The following is a 16,317-nucleotide window of genomic DNA, read 5'->3' as shown; positions in this document are numbered from 1 at the left end:
TCTACTGTTCCTTATACCCACTTGATACTACAGAAAACAATTGGTCCATCTCTATCAGTTTTCAAGGTTTCAACAATTCCAGTATTTCTCAAAAGTCCACATTGAAAATTTCCTCTTAGCCAAGTGAACAACCTGTGCAGGAACAGGCTCCAGCCAACGACCTCCATGAGGCCAGGCCTGAGCCAGTGACTTCTGCAGGAGCAGGTACAAGAGAGCAACCTCAGAGAGCAGGCCTGAGCTAGCAAACCTCTGTGGGACAGGCCTGAGCCAGTGACCTCTGCCTGATGGGTCCTGAAACAGCAACCTCTGCCAGAGAAGACCTGAGCCTGCAACTTCCACAAGAGCAGACCCAAGATAGCGATCTTCTCAGGAACAGGCCTAAGTAAGGAATCTCTGTGGAGGCAGGCCTAAGCCAGTGACCTCTGCAAGACCAGGCCCATGCCGGGCGGTGGTGGCACACGCCTTTAATCCCAGCACTCGGGAGGCAGAGGCAGGCGGATCTCTGTGACTTCGAGACCAGCCTGGTCTACAAGAGCTAGTTCCAGGACAGGCTCCAAAGCCACAGAGAAACCCTGTCTCGAAAAACCAAAAAAAAAAAAAAAAAAAAAAAAGACCAGGCCCAAACCAGCAACCTCTGCCAGAGAAGGCCTGAGCTTGCATCCTCCGCAGGAGCAGATCCAAGACCTCCTCTGGAACAGGCCCAAGCAAGGGACCTCTGTGGGAGCAGACACTCATGACCTCCAGGATTGCAGAGCAACCTCCAGGAGCACTGAGCTGCCGCTGAGGATGCCGAGCTCCCTCCAGGGTGACTGGGACCGTGACCCTGATTCCACCATAAGAAGTAACTATTTGAGCCTTGGAGCCACTGGTACCTGGAAGAGTGTTCACCAGAGACTCAGCCCCAACTACACCTGTAAGAGGAAAAAGATGGTATACAAGGTAAGGACACACTCAACACCACAAAGAGCAAAACAGAAACACCAAACACTAGTGGATCTACAACAGCAAAACTCAAACATTCCAACAGAAAAATAACTTTAGAAGAATGTTTGAGGCCCTTAAAAAGGAAATGAAAAATTCTCCCATAGAAATGGAGAAAAAGACAAAAAATTGAAAGAAATCAACAAATCTGTTAAAGAAAATCAAGAAAAGGCAATCAAACAGGTGAGAGAAATGATTCAAAATTGAAAATAAAGAAAACATGTGGGTCTCTGTCTCCTTTCATCGCCTGATGAAGGTTAATATTCATGAGGATGCCTATGTGTTTGTCTTTGGATTCACATTCTATTTAGCTTCTCTAGGAACATGAATTATAAGCTCAATGTCCTTTATTTATGGCTAGAAACCAAATATGAGTGAGTACATCCCATGTTCCTCTTTTTGGGTCTGGCTTGCCTCACTCAGGATAGTGTTTTCTATTTCCATCCATTTGTATGCAAAATTCAGGAAGTCCTTGTTTTTTACTGCTGAGTAATACTCTAATATGTATATATTCCATACTTTCTTCATCCATTCTTCCGTTGAAGGGCATCTAGGTTGTTTCCAGGTTCTGGCTATTACAAACAATGCGACCCACATGGGAGCACCGGACAGAAATCTCAAGGTCCAAATCAGGAGCAGAATGAGACGGAGCACAAGCAAGGAACTCAGGACCACGAGGGGTGCACCCACACACTGAGACAATGGGGATGTTCTATCGGGAACTCACCAAGGCCAGCTGGCCTAGGTCTGAAAAAGCATGGGATAAACCCGGACTAGCTGAACATAGCGGACAGTGAGGAATACTGAGATCTCAAGAACAATCGCAGTGGGTTTTTTGATCCTACTGCACGTACTGGCTTTGTGGGAGCCTAGGCAGTTTGGATGCTCACCTTAGGAGACCTGGATAGAGGGGGGCAGTCCTTGGGCTTCCCACAGGTCAGGGAACCCTGATTGCTCTTCGAGCAGATGAGGGAGGGGGACTTGATCGGGGGAGGGAAATGGGAAGCGGTTGCTGGGAGGAGGCAGAAATCCTTAATAAATAAATAAATTAAAAAAAAGAAAATAAAGAAAACATAAACTAAAGGAAATAGAAAATATGGGAAATGGTCAGGAACTACAAATGTAAGCATAAACAGCAGAATATAAGAGATGGAAGAGAGAATCTTTAGTGTTGAAGATAAAATAGAGGAAATAGACTCATCAGTGAAAGAAATTGTTAAATCTAACAAAAGATTAACAGAAAATATCCAAGAAATATGGGACACCATGAAAAGGCCAAACTTAAGAATAATAGTGGTAAAAGAAGGAGAATAAGCCTAACTTAAAGCACAGAAAATGCATTCAACAAAATCATAGAAGAAAACTTTCCTAACCTAAAGAAATATGCATATGAGGATACAGAAGCTTACAGAACACCAAATAGACTGGACCAAAAAAAAATCCCCTCATCACATAAAAATCAAAACACTAAACATATCGAATAAAGATATAATATTAAGAGCCACAAAGGAAAAAAGGCTAAGTAACATATAGAGGCAGAACTATCAGAATTATACCTGACTTCTCAATGGAAACAATGAAAGCCAGAAGGTTCTGGTCAAGTGTTATGCAGACATCCCAGACTACTAATATATAGACAGAGAAAATAAGATATTCCATGACAGAACAAGATTTAATCAATACCTAGCCACACACGCAGCACAATAGACAGTGCTAGAAGGAAAACTCAAACCAGAGGAAGTTAGCTACATCCACAAAAAACACAAACAACAAATGATCTCACAGCAGCAAATCCCAAAGAAGGGGAAAACACACACACAAAATAACAACATCAAAGACAAAAAATAAAATAAAAGAAACTAACAATCACCGGTCATTAATATCCCTTAATTTATATGGACTCAACTCATCTGTAAAAAGACAAAGGTTAACACAATGAATGCAAAAACAGAATCCATCCTTCGGGTGCATATAAGAAACACACCTGAATCTCAAAGACAGACATCACCTCAAAGTAAACAGTTGGGAAAAAATTTCCAATCAAACAAACCAAAGAAACAAATTAGTGTAGCAATCCTAATATCTAACAAAATAGACATCAAACTAAAATCAATCAAAAGGGACAAAGGAGGACATTTCTTATTTGTCAAAGGAAAAATCCATCAAGAGGGAATCTCTATACTAAACATCTATGCCTCAAATACAAGGGCACCCTCATATGTAAAAGGAACACTAATAGAGCTTAAATCACCCAGTCCAAGCTGTTCACAGCCACCTCTAACTCCAGTTCTCGGGGACCTGACCTATTCTGGTCTCTGAAGGCATGGCAATCATGTGCACAAACCCACACTCAGATACAGACATATGCACATAATGGGAAAAGTAAAGAATTTTTTTCTTAAAATTTCCAAACTGATAAAACAAGCAGCAAAAATAAAACAATTGGAGACATCAGCCACTTGTGTTGACGCTGTGGTTAGGGAGAAGGAAAAGTTCAATGACCGTCCTTTATGAAGGTCCTTACATCTGGAGTCTAGCTACACCAGTGTTTTTATTTATAATGCATATTTTCAAAGTACTTTGGTCTACTGTTTGTCATAATGCTTTGCATCCTGTCATTAGAAGCAATGTATTTAAACCATGCTTACTGTTATTACTGTTTAGTTTTATTCTGTCCTTAGAGTTTCTTTTGAGGAATCTCAATAAGAAAATAAGTCAAAGTTTGTCTAAGTCTGTGCAACTCTCAAGCAGACATTTTCCAGTGTCTGTGACATTAATCAAAGCGTGATGATGAATGTGATCAAGGATACATGGTACAACACTGAGCAGCAATGGTAAAAGGAATATAGCAATATTACCACATAAGTGATGAAATGCACATAGATTTGGGTCACATTTCCGTATTCATGCAAGGCACATTCCTGCATTTTTAGCAAGGTAAAATAAAAACATGTAATAGATTTACTTATTTCTCAAAATATATTATATATTGAAATATTCATGAATGTTTATACCTGAAATATAAAGCATACATATAAAGTTTATATGTATGTGTGTATGCATTTAGCATGATTATTAACTGAGATGTCAAGAATAAAGTCTGTGAAGTATAAACTAGAATGTTCCCTTACTGAGAATTTCCCAGTTGAAATTAGGCTTGCAGAGAGCTATAGTTTGGGAATCCTTATTAAATGTCAAAGCAAGCTATTGGTATCTTTTAAAGGCTGTTCATATATGTAAGGATCTAAGGAGAAAGAGACTCCTTCTGGCTACAGGAACTATACAACTAACTGATACAAGCTAATTAAATCTTTACGTTAGAAGGAGCTATATCTTCATGCAGCTTGCAAATGTATTTTGGGAACATGCAAACATGATCAATGATATTGACCCAAACTCTCATTATGAAAGCATTTAACTTGATATCATCACTAGGGACCAAAGGGCCATCCTTATAACTGAAGTGTCAATACAGCCCTGTTTATTGAGCACATTCAGTCATCCACCCCAGATGTCAGAACCACTCCACAAAGTAACTTTCAGGCCTCATATTAGCAATGTATTTCTATGCCATGATAGTTCAAAATGCCATTGAAACACAAATTAAAAATCTTCCCATGTAACTCATTTGATAAAAGTCTTGGCAATCTCAAAAGCAGCTAAGATGATGGGATCAAACTGTAAATCCATAATCATTCATGTAGTAATCATTTTAAAAATTGATTTACTGATATGGCCTGAGGAAAAAGGATAATTACCTCATCCTGGATTTCCTTGAAATATAGAAAAATAGTTGCATCCTAGGATCCATGCTGGTGTGGGACGTCCTTCTGTCTCTGTGTTGCTTTCATTGGTTAATAAATAAAGAAATTGGCTTGGCCTGATAGGCTAGAACAGATCTAGACTGGGAAAACTAAACTGAATGCTGGGAGAAAGAAGGGAGGAATTAGAGAGTTGCCATGGAGCTGTCGTCAGAGACAGATGCATTGAAATTTTGCTGGTAAATCACAACCTCATGGTGATGCACAGATTGATGGAGATGGGTTAAATTAATATGTAAGAGTTAGAAAATAAGAAGCTAGAGCTAATGGGCCAAGCAGTGATTTAATTAATACAGTTTCTGTGTGATTATTTTGGGGCTAAGTGGTTGGGAACTAACTAGTAGCCTCCCCTACACACCATGCTAAAATAAATAAAAATTATGAGTCAATTTTTTGTTTGATCATTCTTTTCTCCTTTTTAGAATCCATCTTGATCTTTTCTCTGGTACACTTAAAAACTTATTTTAATTGCATGTTTAAAATGCATGTTGTCGTAGACAACAAGATGGAACACAAGAGATGTGAATGCTTCTAACCCCTTTCCAACACAATAGGGCACGAAATTGGCACTACAATACACCTATGCTATTGGCCAAACAGTATTATTGCAAATAACATGTTTTCTGTATGATTATTTCATGGCTGAGCAGCCTGGAACAAACAAGAGGCTTCCTACAACAGGTTTTCTTTCTCTTTGAGTACTAACAATTTTAGTTCACATTCTCTGACTAGCTCCACCCCTTCCATTACATCACAACAACATCTAGATCAAGCTCATTACCTTCCAAAACAGTGTTCAAGTTGAATAGGAAATCAAACTGTAGAGGCTCAGTGATGCCAACCAATCAACACAAGGACCCATTACAACTTATTGATCTTCCCCCCTTTTACCCCTTGCTCCTCCCCTTCCTCCATCTTTTTCTCTCTCTACCTCACTTCTCCTTCCTTCTCTTTCTCCCTCCCTCCTTGTCTCTCCTAACTTCTTTCTTTCCTGTTTCTTCCTCCACCCTCTCTTTTTGTCTTAGTCAAATTGGCAGGATATATAATCAACCCAGATAACATCAAAGTCCCTGAATAACTCCACTTCACATTAGACTTGATAGAGCACGTTTTTCTGTCTACTCTCTGAAGCTATGAATGAAAAAAAGCAAGCTGATATCCTCAGTGGTGGAGGCAATGAAGGAAGGGCTGGCATGAATAATATACTGTAGAGCTACTGGAGAAATGAGTGTGACTGCAGAGGTTAGGGTTGGACTCACGCTGTAAAAATAAACTATGAGAAAAGCCAGCTCTAAAGCAATACAAACAACAGATTTATCCTGCATGTATTAATCCTACTTTTCAAATGTAACTAAATTAAAATAGAGATTTACATTTCCTAGGTGGTTGAGGTAGTATTTATTCACCATTTTGTGTCTGGAATTATTTTATGGAAAATACAAAATGTGAAATACAGTCTCCTGAAACATATGTCTTAATCGATATCAGAACTTCCAAAAGAAATGCAATTTTCATACCATAACATTATTTTAAATAATATTTTTAAAATATTTACTACTTACCCAATGTTCTTTTAGTGCTGTATCCTACATCAATGTGCACTAGGTTTAAAACACATAAACTCTATACAAGAAACCATTTCCAAAATTAAAGGCACACTGCATAAATACAGTGTGAGAATGAAATTGAGGAGCATGCATGGCTTTCAATTAAGGGGAAATGAAAGAATTAATAATGTTTGTTTACTTATTTTGGTTTATTTTAGATAGTGAAAACATGAAATTGGATGGGAAGGAAGGTGGAGAAGATCTAGCAGGAGATGGGAAAAGACAAATAATATGACCAAAATATACTGTAGAAAAAATTGATAAAATAGCTATGGAGATAAGATTAAAGGTCATTTGTACTAAGATTATCCAATACACAAAACTGAAACAATGTTTGGTTAGTTGATTCTATGGCGAGTCATCTATAAAACATTAAATGCTGAAATAAAACAATTTCTGATATAAACAATATATTGCTAATTATAATTGAATGTTATATATTATTAAGACAGAAAAATGTAACTGCATTTTAAAATACTTTCCACCAATATGCCTATATGATTTTTAAAAAGATTCCTTTTTACTATCTTGTAAGCAGGAGATGTCCATGGCAAACACAAACTCACAATAGCTAAGTAACTGGTCCTAGGTTCATAGAAAACTGTCTCTCCTGGCAGTCAGCTATGGAGGAGAGTAACCAATCCAGGCTCACCATATCCTGCTGATCCATTGGTCATGGACAGATTCTGAGAGAAGGGGAGTCATGGTATCCAGTTCTGGACTCACTGGTGAACCCACCAAGTTTTGATGGCTATTTCCAAATTCAGGATCACAGAGACAGCCCTGATTAGACACTGTGGGATCCTAAGCAAAATCACAACTAGGAAACTGAGGGAAGATAATTAGGCAAGGAACTAATAGGGGTGGTAGGAAAATGAGAAAAGGGAGAGAGAGTCAAATCGCATAGTGTACACACAAGAAAAACCAAAATTTAATACTACTGAAAAACCTTTTGCTGGTTATGATAGTACTTTCCTTAAATCATAGTTATTCAGAGGTAGAGGCAGGCAGATCTCCATGAATCTGAGGCCAGCATGATTTACAAAACAAGTTTAAAGACAGCTAGGGCTACATAGAAAGACCTTATTTCAAAGGAATAAACAAGTACCTGTCAACCTCCCCATTTCCATTTACCTCTAAACATTGCTCATAATAACTTAAAACAGAAAACATATTTTGTTATTCATTTTTTAATGTGTGACAATATTCTGAAGTCAAAATTTCAGAACTTATAACCTAGAATTTCAGAGAAATGCCTTCCCCAATCACCTTCATTCTTGATTTTTATTTTTAATTTTGGCATGGCATGTATACACACACACACACACACACACACATACACACACACACACACACACACACAAATGGCCCTAATCTCTGGATGGCTAGTTGCAGATTCTTATGTTATGATTTTATGAAAAGCATGTCTGTTAAAAGGAAGTTGCCCTTGAATTTTCTATTTTGATCTTGTGTGTGTGTTCATAGGTGTGTGTCTATGTGTGAGTGCACGTGCTGATTCTCTGTTGTTGGTCTTCAGGCTCTGTGTACCTAGTTTATTGAGAGAGTTTCTCTCACAGCCTGGCGATAGTCCAGTGTTCTAGGCTATCTGGCCATCAAGCTTTACCTATCTGCCTGTTGTGACTTCCCAAAGCTAGTGTGATAAATACATATTCCTATACCAGCATTTTTTAAAATGTAAGTTTTGTGGTATGAATCCAGGTCCTCATCAATACGCAGAGAATGTTTCACCAACTAAGCTGTCTCCCCAGTTCTGCATTTATACCATTTCCTCACCTTGTGATACTCAGCACATCATTCTACTGGCATACTGTCTGTAACTTCCATCCAGCCATCCATCACAAGGGTGAACAACCATGACTTCATAGTGAACTGTGTTGGCTGGGCCAGAGATATTTGGAAGTTTACAGGTATCCAATCAATGCTTTAAATTATATTTAACTTCCAATGGGTTAATGGGGGTATCATATCATTACAAGGTAAGAAAAAAATAGTAAAGGTAATTTGTCACATAAAATAGTGTTTTTTATGCTACATATCAACTAATCAAGCTAAATGTCATTGTAGTTGAGTTATACAGTTGTTTTTGTCCATAGCTCCTCAAGAATTGAATTTTTCACACTATCGTATTGTACCTTGCTCTTATTCTTCCTTATTGTAAGCCAGTAATTTTCTCTGGGCCCGTAAGTGCTATGTCATATATTTCTTGTTTTTAAAATACTCTCCCACAGTGAGGAAACACCGTGATTCTTGTACTAAAATTTTCTGGCATAGATGAGTTGTCATTTATAGATAACACGGTAGTAAATTAAGTCTGTCCTGTGCTTCATGCGTACTACGTGTTTTTTCAGATTAAACTGGAAGAAGAAATAATAAATGTTATGAATATTTATGATTGTCTTATAAATTCTAATCCCAAATTTTGATTACATATCTATTCTTGTTGCATACATAGCATCTCTTTAACACTGTGAATCATAGCCACTAAGGACAAAGGTTCCAAATAAGTATAATTTTATTTCTCCATATTCCATGACCAAGGCATGTGATGTCTTCAGTATTATGGTCTAGCCCAGCCCTCAAGTTCTGGAAGGTGATCAAACCTATGACAGTAGAACAATAAATCAAAATGAAGTAACCTATTCCTGGCACTGGGTGTTTTGTTTGATAGCCTATGATGTATAAGAGTGATATTGTTCCCTCATGGTAGGGTTTCTCAAATTGAGTTCTTTTTGTGCAAGTGTATGTCTACACTTTGGGAATTTCCTACAGTAGTTGGTTTCTGCATGACTTTCCCCAACACTGTCCCTGTTACTTCGTTTTCCCAACACTCCCTTCTAAACTGGCCCTACCAAACACTTTGTAGCAAAACCTATCTGCAAGCTTGTGGTCATCTATATTACTCGATAATTTTGATATTTCATTACATCCATTAATGATAACAAAATATTGTTAAATTTAATTGTTTTAAAATTATGAATATTCATTATTGCTCTTTCACCATTCTTTGATTATTTTATGTTATTTTTCCAAATGTAATTTCAATTAGGTGAAACTCCAAATGGTGAACTTACTATATGCCCATAATTTTGTTAGAAACAATGTTATGTTTTACTTTAATCATTTATCTATATTGGACATTCTTTAATCTCCCTCAATCTTTTGAATATACTGATAGAAAATTACATAAGTTAAACTTTTGTGATTCATAAACTAAACCTCAAGAAAAAGTATGTTACAAAATGTGCCAGGAAATAAGATAAAGAACTAAAAGTGCTTTGCTAAATACAAAGATAAATAAGTGCATTATTTAACATCATTTTATTTGTTCTTTGAGAACTGTGTACAATGAATTTTGATCATACTCACTCCCTCCCCAATTCCTCCATCACCTCTTTTTAAGCAACCCAACTTAGTGCCCCCCCCTTTTGTAAATTCATGGTATTGCTGTGCTGCCAATACAATCTTGGATGCTGTGGTCTTAACAGGAGAGTGTGCCTATCAAAGCCTGCATCTTTGAAAACTAAAACTTAAAACAAACAAACAACAAATAGCATATTTTTCTCTCAGCAGATATCAAGGACTGGTAGCTCATTAGATAGGAGCTGGGCTTTGTGCCTCCCTACCCTCTCCATGCTGGGACTTTTGTCAGCTTAGATCTGCACAGGTCTTGTAAATATTGCCATAACCACCAGGAATTTGTCTGTGTAGATACCTTACTATAGCTATGTAATGAAACATAGTTTTCCTGTAACAACATATCTATGACTCTTATAATTATTTCACCTTCTCTTCCTTCATTATCCCAAAGTCTTGGGTGAAAAGGATATAATATATATATATTGATTTTTTTAAGACTGAGAATTCTATAGTGTTTTATTATCTGAAACTTGAACAGTTATAGGTCTCTATGTTAATCACCAGCTACCACAAAATGATATTTCTCTAATGAAAGTTGTCTGGAGCACTATATCTATGGTCAAAACAATAAGCTATTAGTACTAATTTTGAATCACTTTCCAATTAACAAAGTACCTTAGTTAGGGTTACTATTGCTGTGACAAAACAACGTGATCTAAAGCAACATGGGGGTGGAAACAGTTTATTTCTTCCACTGTTCTGTATAAAATAGCTCATCATCAAACATAGTGAAGTCTGGGACTCAAGCAGGGAAAAATCCTGGAGGCGGGAGCTAATGCAGAGTCCATAGAATACTATTGCTTACTAGCTTGCTCCCATGGCTTGCTAAGCCTACTTTCTTATAGAACCTGGAACTACCACAGTGATCATCAATCAATAAAAAGCATTTAGAAAAGAAAGACAGGAATATGATCAAACTCACTGACACAGTAAAGGACTTTCTAAAAAGGACTCGGGTGTTAAGATCAACAATTATTAAATCAGAAGCCATGAAACTAAAAACGCTTCATGTAGCAAAGAACACCACCATTCCAGTAGGAGACAGACGAAAGAGTAGGAAAAAATTTTCAGTGCTTATATAACTGACAAAGCGCTAGTATCAAGAATATATAATTCAATGTATTATTATTAATACTTATTTTCTGATAATCCTTGTAAAATTAATGTGAGTTTAAGGAATTTACTAGTATTATTTTATAATAAAACAAAAGCCTATAGCTTATAGGGATTAAGTTATGGATCCAAGATCTCTGAAGATTAATAATTAAATTAATGAAAATTAATCCCCAAAGAATATTCATTAACTAATATTCTATTTGGGAAGAAAAAACATTTCAGTGGAATATATAAGGTAAGCCTTAAAAGGAAAAAGAAATTAATATTTAATATTTATGACTCCCTAATTACCAAAAAGGACAAGAAGCTTGGGGCTTTAAGAACAGCCTTCTTATTAAGCTGAAGAACATGGCGCTGTGCTTAGGTTCACTAAGCCATAGTTTTTAGCAGATATTTAAGTTTTACTTATCAGTTTGTGGAAAAATCATTCTCAAAAGTTGTATTTTATCTAGCACAATGAAGCTTTGTAAAGAACCCAGCTGGTGGTCTTTAACTGAGTTTCCTAAAGAACCCTCTGACTGTACATTAGCCCTCTTCCCACAAAGGATGGTAATTAGTTCCACAGTGGGTTCCCCAAAATACTTGCCACTTAATTGAGGATAGTTGTTAATGCCTTTTTGGGGGTAAAATGCTTGTTTTGAAGAATGTAAAACCTGGACCGAGATTTTAGCTTTCACATTTATATGTTCAACATTTTTTTTAGATTAATATAATCATATCATCTTCTTCTTTCCTGTCCTTACTCAAAACCCTCTCACATATACCCACTGGCAATCTTCCAGATTTATGGCCTCTTTATTTTTTAATTGTTATTGTTGGTGTTGATGGTGGAGGTAGTAGTGGTGGTCCTGGTGCTGGTGGTGATGGTGGTGGTGGTGGTGTGTGTTCCTAAGCACATAATATAATATAATCAGTCTGCTTAATGTTGCTTGTAGAAATGCTTTCAGCACTGCCCATTGTGTGTGTGTGTGTGTGTGTGTGTGTGTGTGTGTGTGTGTGTGAATAATCAGTTAGTGGGCTCTTCCCTGGAGAAGAACATTTCTCCTACTCTCCATGTGACCTACGAAAGATAGAAAGAAAACTTGTAGCCCGCCCTACTCAGCAACTTGGAGTCCTACCTCTGAGCACAACAATGTCTAATGTGGCACAATAATTCTAAAGATGCAGTAGTGGCATGCGTACCTTCATGGTAACCAACAAGGATAAAACCATCCTGGTAGTGAAACCTAACTGACTACCCAAGGTTAGTGAAATCATGGATCTTGAAGGAGAACCTACAACTGCCACTCTACAAAACCAGCAAATTCTTAACTACATTAAATATTTTCCTTATACTCAAAGATAAGTGTAGTGCTTACCCTTCATCTTTTTCTAAAAGATGAAGAGCATTACAAAGAGTTACAACTTAGCAAAATGCAGAATCCGGGGGCCTAGTCATGCCTGATACATTTACAAAAGAACTCTTGCCCCTAAGGCTCAGGGATCATTTGAGAGGAGAGGTTGGGAAGTTTGTAAGATCCAGAGGAATAGAGAGTTTGCTGTGACATTGAATCATCTCAGAATGTCAGAAGCTACGTCCATAAAATTTCACCAAAATGGCTGACTAAACATGAGCTGAACAAAGGAAACAGTGGACATGTTAATGTGCACAGGGGAGAAAGCTTAAGAGGCCTCAACTCTTGTTGGGCCGCATGAGACCAGGGCTTGAGGCCCAGTGTAACTTCCTAAGCCCAACTTGAGTTTGGTGAGGCCTAGTGTAACTTTATGAACCTAATTCAAGTTTGGAGACCTGTCTCTGGCTACCTGACCTAGATCTGCCTCTGCCCAGCCACTGCTAATGTGGTAGAATATTATTGGCCCTTGTTCCTTGCTCTGCCTCGACCCATGACACATCCCAGGCTTCCTATCCCCTGTCTCAGCCTATATAAGTTCCTGCCTCATACCATTAAATGAGATCCTGCTTTGATAGACTCCTGAATCAGTAGGGAATCAGTGGGTGTGTTCTCCCCTGTGGCGGAGGTGGGGGGAGGGGGTCGTTAGACACTCACCATCCCACTCAGCCCCAGGGAGAGTCCAGTGGGTCTGGCTCTACCCCTGCTCTTTCTGCCAGAGAAACCAGTAAACTCTAGACAAAGAGCCACATGCAACTAAGGAATGCTGGGAGTGGAAAAAGGATTCTTTCCCCAGTAAAGAGCACACCAATCAGAGTACAATTGTAACCATGACTTCAACTTTGAGAGATTCCTTCTCTTTGGAAATTTCCCCGAGGGCCTGATGTTTTGGCTGTGCTTGGAGCACTGGTGTTTTATTTGAGATAGAAAACTAACACTAACAACATAGAGAGGAGCAGTTTTTAGTGAAACCACCAGGATAGTTAGAACAAAAACATCCAATATCTAAGTCCAACAAGAAAACAAGATGAAACCAAACAGATGGTTCATGGAAAGATGATTCCTGACATGGAAGTAAACGTACACATGTGGGGGGAGTGAAGCAAGAGTAAGAGGAGGAAGTCCTCCATGACCAGAAAGGTATTAGGTTGGAAAACGGAGAGGTAAAATCCACAAAGATGTGGATGCAAGTTGGGTGGAGCAGAGACAGGATGGTGTGAACAGAGAGCAATTTAGGAGTAAAAGTCAAGCATCACTGAGAGGTCTAGCTTTATTTTTATTGGCTTGGTTTGCTTCTTTCTTTCTTTTATTTGGCTTTTAGTTTATTTGTTATACAGCACACTCTAGGGAAGCTTTGAGAAACTGTAATGCTTTTTAGGTGCATTTTCATGGAATCTAGGCGGCCCTTTATAAAGGCATAAATGAAAGATGTGATTGATCCATGCTTACAGGACAAAATCAGAAGTCTGGTGTTTTAGGCAATAGATGGAAAGGATGGATTGAGTTCCAGTTTCAGAGGTGGACTTATAAGGATTTCACCCCAGACAGAGATATAGGAGGAGTACCTTTTAATGTATGCTTTTTAATTCAGAAATAATAGGTTTAGATAAATCGGGGGTTGCAGGGCTGGGTCATACTTTTTAATTTTCTGACAGACTTCCATATTCATTTTCATAGTGGATTCCAAAGTTTATACTCCCAATGAGAATACATGGGGATTTCCTATTGTTTATCCCAGCACTGCATACACTAGCTAAGTTAAGGAATTGATCAACAGAAGAATGTTTAAGAAAATGTGGTGTGTACAATGAAATGTTTTCAGTCATAAAGAAGAATTTAATATTGAAGTTATATCTTTAGCAAGAAAATTGTTGCATTTGGAGGTAGTTATGTTAAGCAAATTAAATCAGTCTCAGTAACAGATATCGCCCATAATTTGTAAGTCCTACATTTCTATAGATATATAAAACTTATATGTACAGATGCAATGAAAGAAAGTAGAAATGAAAATTTCCAGGGAATGAGGACTGACAGGGAGGGAAAAAAATGGAGAATGGGATAAGAGCAGAATGTGGGGTGAAATGTGATCAAAGTTCAATGTGTATTTGCATGAAAATGATTTTATTCACCCAACATAAAAAAATTAGTGTAAGGTTTAAAGAATCTAGAGCATTGTCAAGTACACTTATCTCTATTCAGACAAATGTGGCCTTTGTTATAGTCATTTTACTGGATAGTTAGATGGAATGAGTTTGCTATTGTTTCATGCACACTCTCTTCCCTTCTACACTATGGGTTTTGCTGCTCTGTAATGATGGCATCCTGAACTCTGATGCAACTTGGCCTTACTGGTGTTAGTACAATTTCACAAGCAGACCAGCAAAGCACAGACACATACTTCTGTGGAGCCTTAGTCCTCTGCTATCACAAGATCAAATTGTGACTGTGTCAGTAAGCTGCTACCAGGAGGAATATATGCTTTCCCATGGCGTGTCTGAAGCAACGAAGTGCCTCAGGCTATATCATCTCAGGTCAAGAGAAATGCTCCTGGTCCTAAGACATGTGGATGAATCCAACCTAGGGCAGCAGAGTTTGTGGCTAATGCCCTAGATTTACATAGCTAGACACTTTTTTTGTCTCCATGTTTTTAAGAATGTTTGCCATGTCATATCATTATTTGCCTCCTGATGTTTTTTTGCAGGTTATTTTTAGACACAGAGGAGGGTGGTAAATTGATGTGGTTCTAGAAAGTCCCAAGATATGTTGCTGGACAATGCGGAAATTTATTTTAAGGAGAAAGAAAGATTGTGGATCTGAATGGAAGGTGAAGTGGGGAGGAATCAGAGGATTAAGGGAAAGAGGTAACCACAGTGTGCATTGTATGAAAAAGTCTATTTTCAATACAAAAATAGAACCTATAATTATTATATTACTTAACATCTCTGCAGAAAATAAGTGACCCATTTAAGAAGACAGTTTATCAAAAATAATTTGAAAAGATACAGTCAGGATTAAAAGAATCAGCAAGCCAAATTGTAGCATCTATGGAAGAACAACAGCAGTAAGGGATTTCTTACTCTGGTGCAAAATTTAAAGAGAACAATATGTCCCAGACACATGCTAAGGAAAGAAGCTAGGTTCCCAGGCTGGGAAAGAGATGGAAGGAGATGGGACATTCCATTTTTTAATATTTTTTCTCTAAATGGAGACAATATAGATAGCTCAGTTGATGGTCAGGAAACATCCTTGATTAGAGAATGGCAAACAAATTGACTGGGTGATGTATCCTCTCCACATGACTCTTGACTTTGTCTACATTAAAAATATGAGCCCCAACAAAGCTACCATTTGATCATCAAATATTATCAGTTCAGTTAGATTGACACCTTGAAATAATAAGCCTCAAGATGTCATCTTCATGGAAGACAACAAACAGTAGAGCTCAGAAGAATCAGCATAATACATACTACTGTACTTAGTAATTTTTAAAAGGACATCTATTTTGTGAGTGTGTGAGTGTGTGTGTAATAGAGTAATATGTGTGCGTGTGTCACAGTTTATCTGTGGAGTTTAGATGACAACTTTTGAAAATCAGTTTTCTTATTCCACCACATGTGCCCCAAGGATCAAACCCAAGTCTTCAGGCTTGGTGGCAAGTATCTTTTCCTGCTAAGCCATTTCACAGACCTGGTAGGTTTTGATATATTTATGTGCAATTAAATGATAATGATAATAATTATAAATTTAAAAATATAGCTGATTTGGGAAAAGTATTGAGTGTTTTAGAATTATTTTGCCATGAAGCAGACAAAAATATCTCCATACTATTGAGTCTCTCCGTTTTAACACTATGTCCATGTCTGACAGGCAGTAAAGGGGAAGTTTAAATTGTGACCCTGAGAAATATGCACACCTGGATACTAACATTTACAAGAATTGAATATCCAAGAAAATAATTATACA

Source organism: Microtus pennsylvanicus, chromosome 2 (assembly GCF_037038515.1).
Source record: "Microtus pennsylvanicus isolate mMicPen1 chromosome 2, mMicPen1.hap1, whole genome shotgun sequence".
Lineage (NCBI taxonomy): Eukaryota > Metazoa > Chordata > Mammalia > Rodentia > Cricetidae > Microtus > Microtus pennsylvanicus.
The sequence above is the reverse complement of the archived record's forward strand: the minus strand, read 5'-3'. Positions refer to the sequence as shown.